We start from the raw sequence: 21631 nt of genomic DNA, 5'->3' as shown, positions 1-21631 counted from the left end.
TGGCCCATCCAGTCTGCGCCCGCTCTTTCGAAGACCAATCCAGTTAGTCCCACCCTGTCCCTGCTCTTTCCCCACATCCCTGCAATTTTCTCTCAAGTATCTATCCAACTCCCTTTTCAATATTACTGTTCAATCTGCCTCCTCCACCCTATCACGCACTGCTTTCCAGATCCTAACCACTTGTAAAAAAACGTTTATCCTCGATATCCAACACTCGCCACCTCCCTCCTTCACATCTCCCGAGACGATGGAGCCCTATCAGATTACTTGGGCGAGGAAAAGCTGAGATAGTAGCCACAGTGTAACCTTGAGTTTGAATCCAATCTGTATGCAATAGTGTGCATGCAAAGTGCAGCGCTTCCTGTGCCTGCAACCTCCTTATCGCCACTGCTCTGACACCGAGTCGAGTGGCATCGGCCCCCGATGGCAGCTGCTGGTGCCACTGTGGAACAGGGCCCCGGTGAGACAGCAAACTGCTGCCCAGCAGTGCCTGGCCATGGATTTGGGTGCTGTGGACATTACTCGTCTGGGAGGGGGTAGCTACTCTGACATATCTCATCTCAGCAGCTCTGAGATGGAGCGCTCAGCTTCTTGGAGACTGTGGGGAGGAAGCCACATCTCAGAAATGAATGTTCACCGCGTTCTCGCACTCCACCCAGTTCCAACCCAAGAGGCCAGTCTGTGTGCACCATCTACAAGATGCACTGCAGCAACTCGACAAGGCTTCTTCGGCAGCACCTCCCAAACCCGTGACCTCTACCGCCCAGAAGGACAAGGGCAGCAGGTGCATGGGAACACCACCACCTCCACGTTCCCCTCCGAGTCACACACCATCCCGACTTGGAAATATATCGGCCGTTCCTTCATCGTCGCTGGGTCACAATCCTGGAACTCCCTCCCGAACAGCACTGTGGGAGCACCTTCACCACACGGACTGCAGCGGTTCAAGGCGGCGGCTCACCACCACCTTCTCAAGGGGCAATTAGGGATGGGCAATAAATGCCGGCCTTGGCCTTTGGCTAAGATCATGCGTAACTGACCTGACAGGGGAGTAACCACCATAACCCCAAGGTGGTTCTCCCTGGATCAGGAAGGTATATGCTTGCTTTTTGGAAATAGGAGGTGTGTGGGGGGCCTGACCCATCCACCTCCATGGCACGAACCTGGTATTGCAGTACTTCCAGGAACGGTGCAGTGGCTCTAGGCCTTTTGGCTAAGAGCATTGGCGCAGAGTGATCCTTGAATGGGCCCAAGGTGACCTCTGGCGTTTGTGATTTGACAAAGAATTGGAATGATTGGCTACGAATTAAAAAAATAAATAAAAAATAAATGCCGGCCTTGGCAGCGACGCCCACATCCCAGGAATGAATATGAAAAGATTTTAAAAAGCTTTGTTTAGCAAATGTCGAATTGTGACTCTAGAAATACAAGAAATAGCATTGCTGCAGCTGGAAAGGAGGTTGGCTTATTAAACCTGACACCAGCAGGCAACAAAACTACTTAAATTCTATTTTCAGGAACATGGCTATCTCTCATGAGAAGGGGAAGTTGAGCAAGACCCAGGTTGCTTGCGCTCAACAATAATCGGCAGGGTTAACAGAAAGATTTCAGAGTTAGAAAAGCTACATGGAAAAAGAAAGAAAGACTTGCATTTATGTAGCGCCTCTCATGACCACCGGATGTCTCAAAGCGCTTTACAACCAATTAAGTGCTTTTGGAGTGCAGTCACTGTTGTAATGTGGGAAACGCAGCAGCCAATTTGCGCACAGCAAGCTCCCACACACAGCAATGTGATAATGACCAGATAGTCTGTTTTTGTTATGTTGATTGCGGGATAAATATTGTCCAGGACACTGGGGATAACTCCCGCTGCTCTTCTTCGAAATAGTGCCATGGGATCTTTTACATCCACCTGAGAGGGTAGGCGGGGCCTCGGTTTAATGTCTCATCCGAAAGACGGCATCTCCGACAGTGCGGGGCTCCCTCAGCACTGCACTGGGAGCGTCAGCCGAGATTTTTGTGCTTAAGTTCCCGGAGTGAGACTCGAACCCACAACCTTCTGAATCAGAGGCGTGTAGAGACAGCGGGAGGGCCGCTGTGAACTCTGCAGATATTTTAATTCGGCCCACTGGGCCACCAGGGAGGGTTTCGGCCAGGCCATGGGCCTGGCACCCAAGATGGGGTGTCAGGCTGCCTGTTGGCGGCCCGGCCAAACCCGCAGGCATAACTGTTGGGTCGACCCGGCCATCGGCCGACAAAAAAAACAACATGCCGCGGCAGTGCGCCCTCCCCTTTAAGGGACGCCGTGCCACCATTTCACACAGAGTGCGGCGACTGGTGGCGGGACAACGTCCCGAGGGGCAATTTCGCAAGGGGGCTCCTCGCCAGACGGTAAGAGGTCGGCACGTGCACATGCGGTGGGAAAACGGGCGGAGCGGTCCCGGACACCACTCCAAAACCGAGCAAGGGCAACTTCCAAAATGGCGGCCCCTCCGCAGAGCGTCGGTGCCATTCCGCGCCGCCTCGTGGCAGGCGGTCAGAGGCCTTATCAGGACGGGCAATTTCAGCTCCAAAGTGAGAGGAAAGGTTCAGGAGGATTGGGAAAGGGCAAATGTGTTAAATAGTTTCTTCACATCCAACACAAATGGTCAAATTCCTGACCAATTTTAAAAGAAAAAAAGAATGAATTGCATTTATATAGCGCCTTTCATGACCTCAGGACAGCCCAAAGCGCTTTACAGCCAATTAAGTATTTTTGAAGTGTAGTCACTGTTGTAATGTGGGAAACGCAGCAGCCAATTTGCGCACAGCAAGCTCCCACACACAGCAATGTGATAATCTGTTTTAGCGATGCTGGCTGAGGGATAAATATTGGCCCAGGACACCGGGGAGAACTCCCCTGCTCTTCTTCCAAATAGTGCCATGGGATCTTTCACATCCACCTGGGAGGACAGATGGGGCCTCGGTTTAACGTCTCATCCGAAAGACGGAACCTCCGATACTGCGGCTCTCCCTCAGTACTGCCCCTTCGACAGTGCAGCACTCCCTCAGTACTGTCCCTCCGACAGTGCAGCGCTCCCTCGGTACTGCCTCTCCGACAATGCGGCACTCCCTCAGTACTGCCCCTCCGACAGTGCAGCACTCCCTCAGTACTGTCCCTCCGACAGTGCGGCGCTCCCTCGGTACTGCCTCTCCGACAGTGCGGCACTCCCTCAGTACTGACCCTCCGACAGTGCGGCACTCACTCAGTACTGCCCCTCCGACAGTGCGGCACTCCCTCAGTACTGCCCCTCCGACAGTGTGGCACTCACTCAGTACTGCCCCTCCGACAGTGCGGCGCTCCCTCGGTACTGCCTCTCCGACAGTGCGGCACTCACTCAGTACTGCCTCTCCGACAGTGCAGCACTCCCTCAGTACTGTCCCTCCGACAGTGCGGCTCTCCCTCAGTACTGCCCCTCCGACAGTGTGGCACTCCCTCAGTACTGCCCCTCCGACAGTGTGGCACTCCCTCAGTACTGTCCCTCCGACAGTGCGGCGCTCCCTCGGTACTGCCTCTCCGACAGTGCGGCACTCACTCAGTACTGCCCCTCCAACAGTGCGGCACTCCCTCAGTATTGCCCCTCCGACAGTGCGGCACTCACTCAGTACTGCCCCTCCGACAGTGCGGCACTCCCTCAGTACTGCCCCTCCGACAGTGCGGCACTCACTCAGTACTGCCCCTCCGACAGTGCGGCACTCCCTCAGTACTGCCCCTCCGACAGTGCGGCACTCACTCAGTACTGCCCCTCCGACAGTGCGGCACTCCATCAGTATTGCCCCTCCGACAGTGCGGCACTCACTCAGTACTGCCCCTCCGACAGTGCGGCACTCACTCAGTACTGCCCCTCCGACAGTGCGGCACTCACTCAGTACTGCCCCTCCGACAGTGCGGCACTCACTCAGTACTGCCCCTCCGACAGTGCGGCACTCACTCAGTATTGCCCCTCTGACAATGCAGCACTTCCTCAATACTGCACTGGAGTGTCAGCCTGGATTATGGGCTTAAATCTCTGGAGTGGGACTTGAACCAGGCAGCTTCTAACTTCTGTCGTTGACAGAATGCTTGAGCGCATTACGTAGGATGTCGTTAGTGCTCATCTGAGCAAGGAAGAGGCGTGGCCAAGAGTGGTTTCGAAGCAATTGGTCGTGCTAATGGATCTGCTGCGATTCACTGGGTTGTATGTTTTTTTTATGCTGGATATCTTCTCATCTTCAGTGACACTGGCCACTCTTATAGTTGGCCTTTGTGTCCCCTATGATCCAAAGTGCATACTTTCCTTCTCAATGATAGCCAAAAACAGGATAAACAGAGCAGCCTTACCCTCTATACAGGCTACCGCAATGGTTCTTGTGCGATCACGATTCACCTCTGTTGAAAATGTGGCGTCAATGTATACTTTCAGACAGAGTCCCGGGCTCTGAAATAACAGCTGGTCTCGACATTAGACAGGTGAGTGAACAGTAAACATAAACTGGGGGGAAGAGAGAGTCTTGAGGGGTGGGGGGGAGAGAGAGAGAGAGAGAGAGAGAGAGAGAGACTGTGGGGGGAGAGAGAGAGAGAGAGAGAGAGAGACTGTGGGGGGAGAGAGAGAGAGAGAGAGAGTGAGAAAGAGACTGGGGCGGGCGGAGAGATAGAGATTGGGGGGGGAGGACGAGACGGGAGAGAGAGAGGGACAGACTGGGGGGAGAGAGAGAGATTGTGTGGGGAGGGAGAGAGAGAGAGACTGCGGGGAGAGAGAGAGAGAGAGAAAGAGAGACTGTGCGGGGAGAGAGAGAGAGAGAGAGAGAGACTGGGGGGTGGGGAGAGAGAGAGAGAGAGAGACTGGGGGGGGGGGAAGAGAGAGAGACAGGGGGGTGGGGAGAGATAGAGATGGGGGGGGAGGGAGAGAGACGGGGGGGGGAGGGAGAGAGATGGGAGGGGAAGAGAGAGAGACTGCAGTTGGGGGGGGGAGAGAGAGAGAGAGGGACAGACTGTGGGGAGAGAGAGACTGGGAGGGGGGGAGAGGGAAAGAGAGACTGGGGGGAGAGAGAGAGACTTGGGGGAGAGGGAGAGAGACTGGGGCGGGGGGGAGAGGGAGAGAGACTGCGGGGGCAGGTGGGGGGATGGAGAGAGAGAGGGACTGACTGCGGAGAGAGGGAAAGACTGGAGAGAGAGTGACTGGGGGTAGAGAGAGACTGGGGGTGGGGGTAGAGAGAGAGGGTGGGGGTAGAGAGAGGGAGACTGGGGGTGGGGGTAGAGAGAGAGAGACTGGGGTGGGGGTAGAGAGAGAGAGACTGGGGTGGGGGTAGAGAGAGAGAGAGGCTGGGGGTAGAGATAGAGAGACGGGGGGAGAGAGAGAGAGGGAGAGACTGTGGGGAGAGAGAGAGTAACTGGGAGAAGGGAAAGAGACTGGGGGAAAGGGATAGACTGGGGGGGAGAGAGCGAGAAAGACTGGGGGTGGGGGAGAGATAGAGACTGGGTGGGAAAGAGAGGGAGAGAGACTGGGGGGATAGAGACACGGGGGGGGGAAGAGATAGAGACGGGGAGGGAGGGATGGAGAGAGACTGGGAGGGGGGGAGGCGGAGGGAGAGAGAGAGGGACTGGGAGGGAGGGGCGGAGGGGGAGAGAGAGAGACTGGGGGGGGGAGGGATGGAGAGAGACTGGGGGGGGGGAGGGATGGAGAGAGACTGGGGGAGGGAGGGATGGAGAGAGACTGGGGGAGAGAGAGAGAGACAATCCCCGCTCCCACACTCCCCCTACCCACACTCCCCATTCCTCCTCACTTCCCACTCACCACACTCTCCAATCCCAGCGCTCCCCTCTCCCCCCACTTCCCGCTCCCCACATGTGTCACGCCAGAATTACTTGCAAACCTGCTTGTGCTGGAGTGCAGATCACTCACGGGCATGTTGTGGTCTTACCTTGATCCCACATCATCTCTCTCAATCCCACCAGGCCCTGTGGGTTTAGGGGACGCCACGGATGCTCTCTGCCACTTCCCCCCCATTCCTGCTGCAGGGATTCCGGGGGGAGTGGGGGGGGTTACCTTTCCATCCCACATGTTCTGTCGTCTCTCGCACTCTTTGCAGAAACCGTTCCAACGCCTGGTCATCAAAGCTCCGTGTTCTCTGCTTTGCAGCCTCCATTGTGCAGCCAAATGAGAAAGCTTGCCTTGTGCTGGGCGCCCTGAGCTGTCGCAGCCCTTTCAATGGCGCTTTGCGCTGTTCGTAGGTGCTAGCATTGCTGCTTGATTCTGCGCTGCACACTCTGTTTGGGCGCTGTTGCGCGTGCTTTATTGCAGTACCCGAGAGAAGTCACATCCCCGGCTAATGACCATTCGCAATAAAGCTCAACCAGCTGAAGCACTGCTCAGTTCATCCTTAAATAGATATTTTTTATACAAGGCAAAAATTCTTTTGAAAATGATGACACTAGTGATCACATGATTTAATTGGTGATAACATCCATTAGTTGCATCTGCAACTGCCTGTTGCTAAGGAGGGAGGCACAGTGCCTGTTGCTAAGGAGGGTGGCACAGTGCCTGTTGATAGAGAGTGGCACAGTACCTGTTGCTAAGGAGCACAGTACCTAATTGCTAAGCAGGGTGGCACAGTACCTGTTGCTAAGGAGGGTAGTACAGTACCAGTTGATAAGGAGGGTGGTACAGTATCTTTGGCTAAGGAGGGTGGTAGAGTACCTGTTGCTAAGGAGGGAGGCACAGTGCCTGTTGCTAAGGAGGGTGGCACAGTACCTGTTAAGGAGGGTGGTACAGTACCTGTTGCTAAGGAGGGTGGTACAGTGTCTGTTGCTAAGAAGCACAGTACGTGTTGCTAATGAGGGTGGCGCAGTACCTGTTGCTAAGGAGCACAGTACCTAATTGCTAAGCAGGGTGGCACAGTACCTGTTGCTAAGGAGGGTGGCACAGTACCAGTTGATAAGGAGGGTGGTACAGTATCTGTGGCTAAGGAGGGTGGTAGAGTACCTGTTGCTAAGGAGGGAGGCACAGTGCCTGTTGCTAAGGAGGGTGGCACAGTACCTGTTAAGGAGGGTGGTACAGTACCTGTTGCTAAGGAGAGTGGTACAGTGTCTGTTGCTAAGAAGCACAGTACGTGTTGCTAAGGAGGGTGGCGCAGTACCTGTTGCTAAGGAGCACAGTACCTAATTGCTAAGCAGGGTGGCACAGTACCTATTGCTAAGGAGGGTGGCACAGTACCAGTTGATAAGGAGGGTGGTACAGTATCTGTGGCTAAGGAGGGTGGTAGAGTACCTGTTGCTAAGGAGGGAGGCACAGTGCCTGTTGCTAAGGAGGGTGGCACAGTACCTGTTAAGGAGGGTGGTACAGTACCTGTTGCTAAGGAGGGTAGTACAGTACCAGTTGATAAGGAGGGTGGTACAGTATCTGTGGCTAAGGAGGGTGGTAGAGTACCTGTTGCTAAGGAGGGAGGCACAGTGCCTGTTGCTAAGGAGGGTGGCACAGTACCTGTTAAGGAGGGTGGTACAGTACCTGTTGCTAAGGAGGGTGGTACAGTGTCTGTTGCTAAGAAGCACAGTACGTGTTGCTAAGGAGGGTGGCGCAGTACCTGTTGCTAAGGAGCACTGTTCCTGTTGCTAAGGAGGGTGGCACAGTGTCTGTTGCTAAAGAAGATGGTACAGTACCTGTTGCTGACGGGGGTGGCACAATAGCTGTTGCTAAGGAGCACAGTGCCTGTTGCTAAGGAGGGTGGCACAGTGCCTGTTGCTAAGGAGGGTGGCATAGTATATGTTGCTAGGGAGGGTGGTACAGTACCCGTTGCTAAGGAGCACAGTACCTGTTGTTAAGGAGGGAGGCACAGTGCCTGTTAAGGAGGGAGGCACAGTGCCTGTTGTTAAGGAGGGAGGCACACTGTCTGTTGTTAAGGAGCACAGTACCTGTTGCTAAGGTGGGTGGTATAGTATCTGTTGCTAAGGAGGGTGGCACAGTGTCTGTTGCTAAAGAGGATGGTACAGTACCTGTTGCTGACGGGGGTGGCACAATAGCTGTTGCTAAGGAGCACAGTGCCTGTTGCTAAGGTGGGTGGCACAGTGCCTGTTGCTAATGAGGGTGGCATGGTATATGTTGCTAGGGAGGGTGGGGCAGTATCTGTTGCTAAGAAAGTGGCACAGTACCTGTTGCTAAGGAGGGTGGTACAGTACCCGTTGCTAAGGAGCACAGTACCTGTTGTTAAGGAGGGAGGCACAGTGCCTGTTGTTAAGGAGGGAGGCACAGTGCCTGTTGTTAAGGAGGGAGGCACAGTGCCTGTTGTTAAGGAGGGAGGCACAGTGTCTGTTGTTAAGGAGGGAGGCACAGTGCCTGTTATTAAGGAGGGAAGCACAGTGCCTGTTGTTAAGGAGGGAGGCACAGTGCCTGTTGTTAAGGAGCACAGTACCTGTTGCTAAGGGCGGAGGCACAGTATCTGTTGCTAAGGAGGGTGGCACTGTTCCTGTTGCTAAGGAGGGTGGCACAGTATCTGTTGTTAAGGAGCGTGGCAAAGTATCTGTTCCTAAGGAGCACAGTTCCTGTGCTAAGGAAGGGAGCACGGTACTTGTTGCTAAGGAGGGTGGCACGGTACCTGTTGCTAAGGAGGGTTGCGCATTATCTGTTGCTAAGGAGCACAGTATAGTTTGCTAAGGAGGGTGGCACAGCACCTGTTGCTAAGGAGCACAATACCTGTTGCTAAGGTGGGTCGCATAGTATCTGTTGCTAAGGAGGGTGGCACAGTGTCTGTTGCTAAAGAGGATGGTACAGTACCTGTTGCTGACGGGGGTGGCACAATATCTGTTGCTAAGGAGCACAGTATCTATTGCTAAGGAGGGTGGCACAGTGCCCGTTGCTAAGGAGGGTGGCACAGTGCCCATTGCTAAGGAGGGTGGCACAGTGCCTGTTGCTGAGGAGGGTGGCAAAGTATATGTTGCTAAGGAGGGTGGCACAGTAAATGTTGCTAAGGAGGTTGGCACAGTATCCGTTGCTAAAGAGGGTGGTCCAGTATCCATTGCTAAGGAGGGTGGTACAGTATCTGTTGCTAAGGAGGGTGGTACAGTACCTGTTGCTAAGGAGGGAGGAACAGTACCTGTTGCTAAGGAGGGTGGTACAGTACCTGTTGCTAAGGAGGGAGGCACAGTACCTGTTGCTAAGGAGCATAGTACAGGTTGCTGAGGGTGGCACAGTACCTGTTGCTAAGGAGAACAATATCTGTTGCTAAGAAGAGGGGTACAGTACATGTTGCGAAGGATTGTGGTACAGTACCTGTTGCTAAGGAGGGTGGTACAGTATCTGTTGTTAAGTAGCACAGTACCTGTTGCTAAGGAGGGTGGCACATTATCTGTTGCTAAGAAAGTGGCACAGTACCTGTTGCTAAGGAGGGTGGCACAGTGCCCATTGCTAAGGAGGGTGGCACAGTGCCTGTTGCTAAGGAGGGTGGCACAGTAAATGTTGCTAAGGAGGGTGGCACAGTATCCATTGCTAAAGAGGGTGGTCCAGTATCCATTGCTAAGGAGGGTGGTACAGTATCTGTTGCTAAGGAGGGTGGTACAGTACCTGTTGCTAAGGAGGGAGGCACAGTACCTGTTGCTAAGGAGGGTGGTACAGTACCTGTTGCTAAGGAGGGAGGCACAGTACCTGTTGCTAAGGAGCATAGTACAGGTTGCTGAGGGTGGCACAGTACCTGTTGCTAAGGAGAACAATATCTGTTGCTAAGAAGGGTGGTACAGTACATGTTGCGAAGGATTGTGGTACAGTACCTGTTGCTAAGTAGGGTGGTACAGTATCTGTTGTTAAGTAGCACAGTATCTGTTGCTAAGGAGGGTGGCACAGTATCTGTTGCTAAGAAAGTGGCACAGTACCTGTTGCTAAGGAGGGTTGTACAGTACCTGTTGCTAAGGAGGGTGGCACAGTACATGTTAAGTAGCACAGTATCTGTTGCTAAGCAGAGTGGCACAGTATATGTTGCTAAGAAAGTGGCACAGTGCCTATTGCTAAGGAGGGTGGCACAGTCCCTGTTGCTAAGGAGGGTGGCACAGTACCTGTTGTTAAGGAGGGTGGCACAGTATTTGTTGCTAAGGAGGGTGGCACAGTATTTATTGCGAAGGAATGTGGCACCGTATCTGTTGCTAAGGAATGTGACACAGTATCTGTTGCTAAGGAGGGTGGCACAGTGTATGTTGCTAAGGAGGGTGGCACAGCGTCTGTTGCTAAGGAGGGTGGCACAGTATATGTTGCTAAGGATGGTGGCACAGTATCTGTTGCTAAGGAGGGTGGCACAGTCCCTGTTGCTAAGGAGGGTGGCACAGTCCCTGTTGCTAAGGAGGGTGGCACAGTCCCTGTTGCAAAGGAAGGTGGCACAGCATCTGTTGCTCAGGAGGGCGGCACAGGATCAGTTGCTAAGGAGGGTGGCACAGTATCTGTTGCGAAGGAGGCTGGCACAGTATGTGTTGCTTAGAAAGTGGCACAGTACCTGTTGCTAAGAAAGTGGCACAGTATCTGTTGCTAAGGAGGGTGGCACAGTACCTGTTGCTAAGGAGGGTGGCACAGTACCTGTTGCTAAGGAGGGTGGCACAGTATCTGTTGCTAAGGAGGGTGGCACAGTATATGTTGCTAAGGAGGGTGGCACAGTATCTGTTGCTTAGAAAGTGGCACAGTATATGTTGCACAGGAGGGTGGCACAGTATCTGTTGCTAAGGAGGGTAGCACAGTACATGTTGCTAAGGAGGGTGGCACATGTCATGTTGCTAAGGAGGGTGGCACAGTATCTGTTGCTAAGGAGGGTGGCACAGTACCTGTTGCTAAGGAGGGTGGCATAGTATATGTTGCTAAGGAGGGTGGCACGGTATATGTTGCAAAGGAGGGTGGCACAGTATCTGTTGCAAAGGAGGGTGACACAGTATATGTTACTAAGGAGGGTGGCACAGTACCTGTTGCTAAGGAGGGTGGCACAGTATATGTTGCTAAGAAAGTGGCACAGTATCTGTTGCTAAGGAGGGTGGCACAGTATATGTTGCTAAGGAGAGTGGCACAGTACCTGTTGCTAAGAAAGTGGCGCAGTATCTGTTGCTAAGGAGGGTGGCACAGTACCTGTTGCTTAGAAAGTGGCACAGTACCTGTTGCTAAGGAGGGTGGCACAGTACCTGTTGCTAAGGAGGGTAGCACAGTATCTGTTGCTAAGGAGGTTGGCACAGTATCTGTTGCTAAGGAGGGTGGCACAGTATATGTTGCTAAGGAGGGTGGCACAGTATCTGTTGCCAAGGAGGGTGACACAGTATCTGTTGCTAAGGAGGGTGGCACAGTATCTGTTGCTAAGGAGGATGGCACAGTACCTGCTGCTAAGAAAGTGGCACAGTATCTGTTGCAAAGGAGGGTGGCACAGTACCTGTTGCTAAGGAGGGTGGCACAGTATATGTTGCTAAGGAGGGTGGCACAGTATCTGTTGCTAAGGAGGGTGGCACAGTATATGTTGCTTAGAAAGTGGCACAGTATCTGATGCAAAGGAGGGTGGCACAGTATATGTTGCTAAGGAGGGTGGCACAGTACCTGTTGCTAAGGAGGGTGGCACAGTATCTGTTGCTAAGAAAGTGGCACAGTATCTGTTGCTAAGGAGGATGGCACAGTATATGTTGCTAAGGAGGGTGGCACAGTACATGTTGCTAAGGAGGGTGGCACAGTATCTGTTGCTTAGAAAGTGGCACAGTACCTGTTGCTAAGGAGGGTGACACAGTCCCTGTTGCAAAGGAAGGTGGCACAGCATCTGTTGCTCAGGAGGGCGGCACAGGATCTGTTGCTAAGGAGGGCGGCACAGTATCTGTTGCGAAGGAGGGTGGCACAGTATTTGTTGGTTAGAAAGTGGCACAGTACCTGTTGCTAAGAAAGTGGCACAGTATCTGTTGCTAATGTGTGTGGCACAGTATCTGTTGCTAAGGAGGGTGGCACAGTACCTGTTGCAAAGGAGGGTGGCACAGTACCTGTTGCTAAGGAGGGTGGTACAGTGTCTGTTGCTAAGAAGCACAGTACGTGTTGCTAAGGAGGGTGGCGCAGTACCTGTTGCTAAGGAGCACTGTTCCTGTTGCTAAGGAGGGTGGCACAGTGTCTGTTGCTAAAGAAGATGGTACAGTACCTGTTGCTGACGGGGGTGGCACAATAGCTGTTGCTAAGGAGCACAGTGCCTGTTGCTAAGGAGGGTGGCACAGTGCCTGTTGCTAAGGAGGGTGGCATAGTATATGTTGCTAGGGAGGGTGGTACAGTACCCGTTGCTAAGGAGCACAGTACCTGTTGTTAAGGAGGGAGGCACAGTGCCTGTTAAGGAGGGAGGCACAGTGCCTGTTGTTAAGGAGGGAGGCACACTGTCTGTTGTTAAGGAGCACAGTACCTGTTGCTAAGGTGGGTGGTATAGTATCTGTTGCTAAGGAGGGTGGCACAGTGTCTGTTGCTAAAGAGGATGGTACAGTACCTGTTGCTGACGGGGGTGGCACAATAGCTGTTGCTAAGGAGCACAGTGCCTGTTGCTAAGGTGGGTGGCACAGTGCCTGTTGCAAAGGAGGGTGGCACAGTATCTGTTGCAAAGGAGGGTGGCACAGCATATGTTGCTAAGGAGGGTGGCACAGTACCTGTTGCTAAGGAGGGTGGCACAGTACTTGTTGCTAAGAAAGTGGCACAGTACCTGTTGCTAAGGAGGGTGGCACAGTACCTGTTGCTAAGGAGGGTGGCACAGTATATGTTGCTAAGGAGGGTGGCACAGTAACTGTTGCTAAGGAGGGTGGCACAGTACCTGTTGCTAAGAAAGTGGCACAGTACCTGTTGCTAATGAGTGTGGCACAGTACCTGTTGCTAAGGAGGGTGGCACAGTATCTGTTGCTAAGGAGGGTGGCACAGTATCTGTTGCTAAGGAGGGTGGCACAGTATCTGTTGCTTAGAAAGTGGCACAGTATCTGTTGCAAAGGAGGGTGGCACAGTATCTGTTGCAAAGGAGGGTGGCACAGTATATGTTGCTAAGGAGGGTGGCACAGTACCTGTTGCTAAGGAGGGTTGCTCAGTACCTGTAGCTAAGAAAGTGGCACAGTATATGTTGCTAAGGAGCGTGGCACAGTATATGTTGCTAAGGAGGGTGGCACAGTATCTGTTGCTAAGAAAGTGGCACAGTATCTGTTGCTAAGGAGGGTGGCATAGTATATGTTGCTAAGGAGGTTGGTACAATACCTGTTGCTTAGAAAATGGCACCGTTTCTGTTGCGAAGGAGGGTGGCACAGTCCCTGTTGCTAAGGAGGGTGGCACAGTTCCTGTTGCTAAGGAGGGTGGCACAGTTCCTGTTGCTAAGGAGGTTAGCACAGTCCCTGTTGCTAAGTAGGGTGGCACAGTACCTGTTGCTAAGGAGGGTGGCACAATACATGTTGCTAAGGAGGGTGGCATAGTATCTGTTGCTAATGAGGGTGGCACAGTATCTGTTGCTAAGGAGGGTGGCATAGTATCTGTTGCTAATGAGGGTGGCACAGTATCTGTTGCTAAGGAGGGTGGCATAGTATCTGTTGCTAATGAGGGTGGCACAGTATCTGTTGCTAAGGAGGGTGGCACAGTATCTGTTGCTTAGAAAGTGGCACAGTATCTGATGCAAAGGAGGGTGGCACAGTATATGTTGCGAAGGAGGGTGGCACAGTACCTGTTGCTAAGGAGGGTGGCACAGTATCTGTTGCTAAGAAAATGGCACCGTTTCTGTTGCGAAGGAGGGTGGCACAGCACTTGTTGCTAAGGAGGGTGGCACAGCACCTGTTGCTAAGGAGGGTGGCACAGTATATGTTGCTAAGGAGGGTGGCACGGTATCTGTTGCTTAGAAAGTGGCACAGTATCTGATGCAAAGGAGGGTGGCACAGTATATGTTGCTAAGGAGGGTGGCACAGTACCTGTTGCTAAGGAGGGTGGCACAGTATCTGTTGCTAAGAAAGTGGCACAGTATCTGATGCAAAGGAGGGTGGCACAGTATATGTTGCTAAGGAGGGTGGCACAGTACCTGTTGCTAAGGAGGGTGGCACAGTATCTGTTGCTAAGAAAGTGGCACAGTATATGTTGCTAAGGAGGATGGCACAATATATGTTGCTAAGGAGGGTGGCACAGTACCTGTTGCTAAGGAGGGTGGCACAGTATCTGTTGCTAAGAAAGTGGCACAGTATTTGTTGCTAAGGAGGGTGGCACAGTATCTGTTGCTAAGAAAGTGGCACAGTATATGTTGCTAAGGAGGGTGGCATAGTATATGTTGCTAAGGAGGGTGGTACAGTACCTGTTGCTTAGAAAATGGCACCGTTTCTGTTGTGAAGGAGGGTGGCACAGTCCCTGTTGCTAAGGAGGGTGGCACAGCACCTGTTGCTAAGGAGGGTGGCACAGTACCTGTTGCTAAGGAGGGTGGCACAGTACCTGTTGTTAAGGAGGGTGGCACAGTATGTGTTGCTAAGGAGGGTGGCACAGTATTTATTGCGAAGGAATGTGGCACCGTATCTGTTGCTAAGGAATGTGACACAGTATCTGTTGCTAAGGAGGGTGGCACAGTGTCTGTTGCTAAGGAGGGTGGCACAGTGTCTGTTGCTAAGGAGGGTGGCACAGTATCTGTTGCTTAGAAAGTGGCACAGTGCCTGTTGTTAAGGAGGGTGGCACAGTCCCTGTTGCTAAGGAGGGTGGCACAGTCCCTGTTGCTAAGGAGGTGGCACAGTGTATGTTGCTAAGGAGGGTGGCACCTTGTCTGTTGCTAAGGAGGGTGGCACAGCATCTGTTGCTCAGGAGGGCGACACAGGATCTGTTGCTAAGGAGGGTGGCACAGTATCTGTTGCGAAGGAGGGTGGCACAGTATTTGTTGCTTAGAAAGTGGCACAGTACCTCTTGCTAAGAAAGTGGCACAGTATCTGTTGCTAAGGAGGGTGGCACAATATCTGTTGCTGAGAAAGTGGCACAGTATCTGTTGCAAAGGAGGGTGGCACAGTATCTGTTGCAAAGGATGGTGGCACAGTATATGTTGCAAAGGAGGTGGCACAGTATATGTTGCTAAGGAGGGTGGCACAGCACCTGTTGCTAAGGAGGATGGCACAGTATATGTTGCTAAGGAGGGTGGCACAGTACCTGTTGCTAAGGAGGGTGGCACAGTACCTGTTGCTAAGAAAGTGGCACAGTATCTGTTGCTAAGAAAGTGGCACAGTATCTGATGCAAAGGAGGGTGGCACAGTATATGTTGCTAAGGAGGGTGGCACAGTACCTGTTGCTAAGGAGGGTGGCACAGTATCTGTTGCTAAGAAAGTGGCACAGTATATGTTGCTAAGGAGGATGGCACAATATATGTTGCTAAGGAGGGTGGAACAGTACCTGTTGCTAAGGAGGGTGGCACAGTATCTGTTGCTAAGAAAGTGGCACAGTATTTGTTGCTAAGGAGGGTGGCACAGTATATGTTGCTAAGAAAGTGGCACAGTATATGTTGCTAAGGAGGGTGGCATAGTATATGTTGCTAAGGAGGGTGGTACAGTACCTGTTGCTTAGAAAATGGCACCGTTTCTGTTGTGAAGGAGGGTGGCACAGTCCCTGTTGCTAAGGAGGGTGGCACAGTACCTGTTGCTAAGCAGGGTGGCACAGTACCTGTTGCTAAGGAGGGTGGCACAGTACCTGTTGTTAAGGAGGGTGGCACAGTATGTGTTGCTAAGGAGGGTGGCACAGTATTTATTGCGAAGGAATGTGGCACCGTATCTGTTGCTAAGGAATGTGACACAGTATCTGTTGCTAAGGAGGGTGGCACAGTGTCTGTTGCTAAGGAGGGTGGCACAGTGTCTGTTGCTAAGGAGGGTGGCACAGTATATGTTGCTTAGAAAGTGGCACAGTGCCTGTTGTGAAGGAGGGTGGCACAGTCCCTGTTGCTAAGGAGGGTGGCACAGTCCCTGTTGCTAAGGAGGGTGGCACAGTGTATGTTGCTAAGGAGGGTGGCACCTTGTCTGTTGCTAAGGAGGGTGGCACAGCATCTGTTGCTCAGGAGGGCGGCACAGGATCTGTTGCTAAGGAGGGTGGCACAGTATCTGTTGCGAAGGAGGGTGGCACAGTATTTGTTGCTTAGAAAGTGGCACAGTACCTCTTGCTAAGAAAGTGGCACAGTATCTGTTGCTAATGTGTGTGGCACAGTATATGTTGCTAAGGAGGGTGGCACAGTACCTGTTGCTAAGGAGGGTTGCACAGTATCTGTTGCTAAGGAGGGTGGCACAGTACCTGTTGCTAAGGAGGGTGGCACAGTATCTGTTGCTAAGGAGGGTGGCACAATATCTGTTGCTGAGAAAGTGGCACAGTATCTGTTGCAAAGGAGGGTGGCACAGTATCTGTTGCAAAGGATGGTGGCACAGTATATGTTGCAAAGGAGGGTGGCACAGTATATGTTGCTAAGGAGGGTGGCACAGTCGCTGTTGCTAAGGAGGGTGGCACAGTCCATGTTGCTAAGGAGGGTGGCACAGTACCTGTTGCTAAGGAGGGTGGCACAGTACCTGTTGTTAAGGAGGGTGGCACAGTATTTGTTGCTAAGGAGGATGGCACAGTATTTATTGCGAAGGAATGTGGCACCGTATCTGTTGCTAAGGAAAGTGACACAGTATCTGTTGCTAAGGAAGGTGGCACAGTGTCTGTTGCTAAGGAGGGTGGCACAGCGTCTGTTGCTAAGGAGGGTGGCACAGTATCTGTTGCTTAGAAAGTGGCACAGTACCTGTTGCTAAGGAGGGTGGCACAGTCCCTGTTGCTAAGGAGGGTGGTACAGTACCTGTTGCTTAGAAAATGGCACCGTTTCTGTTGCTAAGGAGGGTGGCACAGTCCCTGTTGCTAAGGAATGTGACACAGTATCTGTTGCTAAGGAGGGTGGCACAGTGTCTGTTGCTAAGGAGGGTGGCACAGTGTCTGTTGCGAAGGAGGGTGGCACAGTATTTGTTGCTTAGAAAGTGGCACAGTACCTCTTGCTAAGAAAGTGGAACAGTATCTGTTGCTAATGTGTGTGGCACAGTATCTGTTGCTAAGGAGGGTGGCACAGTACCTGTTGCTAAGGAGGGTGGCACAGCACCTGTTGCTAAGGAGGGTGGCATAGTACCTGTTGCTAAGAAAGTGGCACAGTACCTGTTGCTAAGGAGGGTGGCACAGTATATGTTGCTAAGGAGGGTGGCGCAGTATCTGTTGCTTAGAAAGTGGCACAGTACCTGTTGCTAAGGAGGGTGGCACAGTCGATGTTGCTAAGGAGGGTGGCACAGTCCCTGTTGCAAAGGAAGGTAGCACAGCATCTGTTGCTCAGGAGGGCGGTACACGATCTGTTGCTAAGGAGGGTGGCACAGTATCTGTTGCGAAGGAGGGTGGCACAGTATTTGTTGCTTAGAAAGTGGCACAGTATGTCTTGCGAAGAAAGTGGAACAGTATCTGTTGCTAATGTGTGTGGCACAGTATCTGTTGCTAATGAGGGTGGCACAGTACCTGTTGCTAAGGAGGGTGGCACAGTACCTGTTGCTAAGGAGGGTGGCACAGTACCTGTTGCTAAGAAAGTGGCACAGTATCTGTTGCTAATGCGTGTGGCACAGTATCTGTTGCAAAGGAGGGTGACACAGTACATGTTGCTAAGGAGGGTGGCACAGTATCTGTTGCTAAGGAGGGTGGCACAGTATCTGTTGCTTAGAAAGTGGCACAGTACCTGTTGCAAAGGAGGGTGGCACAGTATCTGTTGCAAAGGAGGGTGGCACAGTATCTGTTGCAAAGGAGGGTGGCACAATATCTGTTGCTAAGGAGGGTGGCACAGTATATGTTGCTAAGGAGGGTGGCACAGTATCTGTTGCTAAGAAAGTGGCACAGTATCTGTTGCTAAGGAGGGTGGCATAGTATATGTTGCTAAGGAGGGTGGTACAGAACCTGTTGCTTAGAAAATGGCACCGTTTCTGTTGCGAAGGAGGGTGGCACAGTCGCTGTTGCTAAGGAGGGTGGCACAGTCCATGTTGCTAAGGAGGGTGGCACAGTACCTGTTGCTAAGGAGGGTGGCACAGTACCTGTTGTTAAGGAGGGTGGCACAGTATTTGTTGCTAATGAGGATGGCACAGTATTTATTGCGAAGGAATGTGGCACCGTATCTGTTGCTAAGGAAAGTGACACAGTATCTGTTGCTAAGGAAGGTGGCACAGTGTCTGTTGCTAAGGAGGGTGGCACAGCGTCTGTTGCTAAGGAGGGTGGCACAGTATCTGTTGCTTAGAAAGTGGCACAGTACCTGTTGCTAAGGAGGGTGGCACAGTCCCTGTTGCTAAGGAGGGTGGCACAGTATCTGTTGCTTAGAAAGTGGCACAGTACCTGTTGCTAAGGAGGGTGGCACAGTCGCTGTTGCAAAGCAAGGTGGCACAGCATCTGTTGCTCAGGAGGGCGGCACAGGATCTGTTGCTAAGGAGGGTGGCACAGTATCTGTTGCGAAGGAGCGTGCACGGTATTTGTTGCTTAGAAAGTGGCACAGTACATGTTGCTAAGAAAGTGGCACAGAATCTGTTGCTAATGAGTGTGGCACAGTATCTGTTGCTAAGGAGGGTGGCACAGTATATGTTGCTAAGGAGGGTGGCACAGTATATGTTGCTAAGGAGGGTGGCACAGTACCTGTTGCTAAGGAGGGTGGCACAGTATATGTTGCAAAGGAGGGTGGCACAGTATATGTTGCTAAGGAGGGTGGCACAGTACCTGTTGCTAAGGAGGGTGGCACAGTATATGTTGCTAAGAAAGTGGCACAGTATCTGTTGCTAAGGAGGGTGGCACAGTATATGTTGCTAAGGAGGGTGGCAAAGTATATGTTGCTCAGGAGGGTGGCACAGTATCTGTTGCTTAGAAAGTGGCACAGTACCTGTTGCTAAGAAAGTGGCACAGTATCTGTTGCTAAGGAGGGTGGCACAGTACCTGTTGCTAAGGCGGGTAGCGCAGTATCTGTTGCAAAGGAGGGTGGCACAGTATCTGTTGCAAAGGAGGGTGGCACAGTACCTGTTGCTAAGGAGGGTGGCACAGTATCTGTTGCAAAGGAGAGTGGCACAGTATATGTTGCTAAGGAGGGTGGCACAGTATCTGCTGCTAAGGAGGGTGGCACAGTACCTGTTGCTAAGGAGGGTGGCACAGTATCTGTTGCAAAGGAGGGTGGCACAGTATATGTTGCTAAGGAGGGTGGCACAGTACCTGTTGCTAAGGAGGGTGGCACAGTATCTGTTGCTAAGAAAGTGGCACAATATCTGTTGCTAAGGAGGGTGGCACAGTATATGTTGCTAAGGAGGGTGGCACAGTATCTGTTGCTAAGGAGGGTGGCACAGTATCGATTGCTTAGAAAGCGGCACAGTACCTGTTGCTAAAAAAGTGGCACAGTATCTGTTGCTAATGAGTGTGGCGCAGTATCTGTTGCTAAGGAGGGTGGCACAGTACCTGTTGCTAAGGAGGGTGGCACAGTACCTGTTGCTAAGGAGGGTGGCACAGTACCTGTTGCTAAGGAGGGCGTCACAGTACCTGTTGCTAAGGAGGGTGGCACAGTATATGTTGCTAAGAAAGTGGCACAGTATATGTTGCTAAGGAGGGTGGCACAGTAGCTGTTGCTAAGAAAGTGGCACAGTATCTGTTGCTAAGGAGGGTGGCGTAGTATATGTTGCTAAGGAGGGTGGTACAGTACCTGTTGCTTAGAAAATGGCACCGTTTCTGTTGCAAAGGAGGGTGGCACAGTCCCTGTTGCTGAGGAGGGTGGCACAGTCCCTGTTGCTAAGGAGGATGGCACAGTATTTATTGCAAAGGAATGTGGCACCATATCTGTTGCTAAGGAATGTGACACAGTATCTGTTGCTAAGGAGGGTGGCACAGTGTCTGTTGCTAAGGAGGGTGGCACAGTATATGTTGCTAAGGAGGGTGGCACAGTATCTGTTGCTTAGAAAGTGGCACAGTATCTGTTGCTAAGGAGGGTGGCACAGTCCCTGTTGCTAAGGAGAGTGGCACAGTCCATGTTGCAAAGGAAGGTGGCACCGTATCTGTTGCTCAGGAGGGCGGCACAGGATCTGTTGCTCAGGACGGTGGCATAGTAGATGTTGCTAAGGAGGGTGGTACAGAACCTGTTGCTTAGAAAATGGCACCGTTTCTGTTGCGAAGGAGGGTGGCACAGTCGCTGTTGCTAAGGAGGGTGGCACAGTCCATGTTGCTAAGGAGGGTGGCACAGTACCTGTTGCTAAGGAGGGTGGCACAGTACCTGTTGTTAAGGAGGGTGGCACAGTATTTGTTGCTAAGGAGGATGGCACAGTATTTATTGCGAAGGAATGTGGCACCGTATCTGTTGCTAAGGAATGTGACACAGTATCTGTTGCTAAGGAGGGTGGCACAGTGTCTGTTGCTAAGGAGGGTGGCACAGTGTCTGTTGCTAAGGAGGGTGGCACAGTATCTGTTGCTTAGAAAGTGGCACGGTACCTGTTGCTAAGGAGGGTGGCACAGTCCCTGTTGCTAAGGAGGGTGGCACAGTATCTGTTGCTTAGAAAGTGGCACAGTACCTGTTGCTAAGGAGGGTGGCACAGTCCCTGTTGCAAAGCAAGGTGGCACAGCATCTGTTGCTCAGGAGGGCGGCACAGGATCTGTTGCTTTGGAGGGTGGCACAGTATCTGTTGCGAAGGAGCGTGGCACAGTATTTGTTGCTTAGAAAGTGGCACAGTACCTGTTGCTAAGGAGGGTGGCACAGTACCTGTTGCTAAGGAGGGTGGCACAGTACCTGTTGCTAAGAAAGTGGCACAGTATCTGTTGCTAATGAGTGTGGCACAGTATCTGTTGCTAAGGAGGGTGGCACAGTACCTGTTGCTAAGGAGGGTGGCACAGTATCTGTTGCTAAGGAGGGTGGCACAGTATATGTTGCTAAGGAGGGTGGCACAGTACCTGTTGCTAAGGAGGGTGGCACAGTATATGTTGCAAAGGAGGGTGGCACAGTATATGTTGCTAAGGAGGGTGGCACAGTACATGTTGCTAAGGAGGGTGGCACAGTATATGTTGCTAAGAAAGTGGCACAGTATCTGTTGCTAAGGAGGGTGGCACAGTATATGTTGCTAAGGAGGGTGGCAAAGTATCTGTTGCTAAGGAGGGTGGCACAGTATCTGTTGCTTAGAAAGTGGCACAGTACCTGTTGCTAAGTAAGTGGCACAGTATCTGTTGCTAATGAGTGTGGCACAGTATCTGTTGCTAAGGAGGGTGGCACAGTACCTGTTGCTAAGGAGGGTGGCACAGTATCTGTTGCGAAGGAGGGTGGCACAGTATTTGTTGCTTAGAAAGTGGCACAGTGCCTCTTGCTAAGAAAGTGGAACAGTATCTGTTGCTAATGTGTGTGGCACAGTACCTGTTGCTAAGGAGGGTGGCACAGCACCTGTTGCTAAGGAGGGTGGCATAGTACCTGTTGCTAAGAAAGTGGCACAGTATCTGTTGCTAATGCGTGTGGCACAGTATCTGTTGCTAAGGAGGGTGGCACAGTACCTGTTGCTAAGGAGGGTGGCACAGTATCTGTTGCTAAGGAGGGTGGCGCAGTATCTGTTGCTTAGAAAGTGGCACAGTACCTGTTGCTAAGGAGGGTGGCACAGTCGATGTTGCTAAGGAGGGTGGCACAG

The 21631-nt window shown here is 52.1% G+C and overlaps 1 protein-coding gene and 1 pseudogene across 1 annotated transcript in view; one reads left to right on the top strand and one right to left on the bottom strand.

The window, feature by feature from the left end:
* LOC139258424 (bridging integrator 2-like) overlaps positions 1 to 21631 on the bottom strand; it is a gene marked incomplete at both ends in the record, with an annotated part of 50364 nt that overhangs the window by 11877 nt on the left and 16856 nt on the right. The window lies entirely within an intron of this gene.
* LOC139258425 (U2 spliceosomal RNA) lies at positions 1000 to 1200 on the top strand (annotated as a pseudogene).

This window comes from Pristiophorus japonicus, unplaced genomic scaffold, assembly GCF_044704955.1.
Source record: "Pristiophorus japonicus isolate sPriJap1 unplaced genomic scaffold, sPriJap1.hap1 HAP1_SCAFFOLD_973, whole genome shotgun sequence".
Taxonomy (NCBI): Eukaryota; Metazoa; Chordata; class Chondrichthyes; family Pristiophoridae; genus Pristiophorus; species Pristiophorus japonicus.
This window is presented reverse-complemented; position numbering and strand designations above follow the sequence as displayed.